The sequence below is a fragment of the Lutra lutra genome, chromosome 15, assembly GCF_902655055.1.
Source record: "Lutra lutra chromosome 15, mLutLut1.2, whole genome shotgun sequence".
NCBI lineage: Eukaryota > Metazoa > Chordata > Mammalia > Carnivora > Mustelidae > Lutra > Lutra lutra.
In genome coordinates, this window is record NC_062292.1 from 18,312,268 (window position 1) to 18,313,952 (window position 1,685).

A 1,685-nucleotide genomic window follows, 5' to 3' on the forward strand; every position below is an offset into this window, starting at 1 on the left:
ATATGAGAGGACACAGTGGGGAAATGTTTTTATTTTTACGTACGTAAATAGTGAAGAAATTATAGAATAATAACCAAGAAATTAATTGAAGTGGTTACCTAGGGCACAGATAGAGGAGTCAGGAACTGGAAAAATGGGAATAAGAACGGGAGCTAGACTTTTCAATGTGTACCTTTTTGTACTTTTGAATTTTTCATCCATGTGACTGTATTCCATATTCAAAAGCTTAAATAATATGAAATGCAAGTTCATCAGGTAAAAATTAATCTGTTCTAAGAAACATAGGACATATCATTGCCACACTTACATTCCAGCTTTGAAAAGAACTCGTGGTACTTTCACAAATATTATCTCATTTATCTTCACAAAAACCCTGAAAAATTTAAAATGGGCACGGTGGCGTGAGAAGTAGAAATTACAGTCTGATATGGGCTGGGCACATCATGTGAAATGGGAATGAGGCTTGTCCTCCCTGGCTCTTAGACCTAGAAAAGAAACCAAAGTGTAACATTAGAGAGAGGGAGGAGAGAGCATTTGAATGCAACAGAAAGAATTATCGAAGGTCACGTGTCTAAGGAGGCCTTCAGATACGTCAACTTCTCTGTGTGATCTCCACATGGAATCGTGGGGAACTTGCAATTTAGCAAAAGTTTATTGAATTTGGGCTGTGCTAGGCCCAAAGGGAGACCTGAGTCAAAGATGGAAAAAAAAAACACATTCTTAGATACAGCTATCTCTGCAAGAGAGTAAGAGTTACCAGCGGTATCATAAAGATTTAAAATGCCCTCATCCGAAAACCCAGGAGTTTCATTTTATGGTGTCCACATGTGCAAAAGAGGCTCATGTATAAGGATAATCTTTGCATCATTGTTTTGCAGTAGCCTGAGTTGGAAATGACCTATGTGTCAATTAATAGGGATTGGCTGAATAAATGATAGTATTACATATCCATGCTAGGAAATACCACAGAGCAATTTGGCAAAGGAAAATAAAAGATAATTTAGGAAAGCTATCGATAATAAAAGAAGAGATTGCCAAGATAGACAGTTGAGTTGAAAACAAAAGAAAAAGGCTGCTGAAAGAGAATCCATATCATATGGTATGAATGAAATGTTAAAAAAAAAATCCTCTGTATTTGCATATAATGTGATTATATGAAATGTATAAGATCATATAACATCGTTAACATGATTATATGAAATGTGTAAGAAAAGTTCTAAAGGAAAAACAAAGTGATCAGTGTTCGCTCCCTGGGATTAGGAAAAGGGATGGTTGAAGTCAGGGGGTTGTCAAAGGGGCCTTGAGCCTTCTCTGTAGTATTTTTAATTTTGACAAAGCAAGTGAATTTATGGGTCCGTTGTTTAGTGAAAACCATTGTTTTCAGACTTCAAAGTAGAGAAGAGGAGAAGGCGGGACCCCTGCTCAGCAGGCTCACAATCTTTTAAACGATGCATTAAAATAGAACGCAATATGATCTGTGTAGCCATCCAGTAACAACAGCTAACATTTCTTGAACTCTTATTATGTACCTTGGGCTACCTAGTTATTAAATCATTTCATCCTGACCACAACCCTAGAAGTAGGAACCATTATTACCCCTACTTTGCCAAGCCCACAAGGCCAGTGAGTACAGAACAGGGATGTGAACACATAGGCTTCTGACTCCAGAGTCCAGACACTTACCC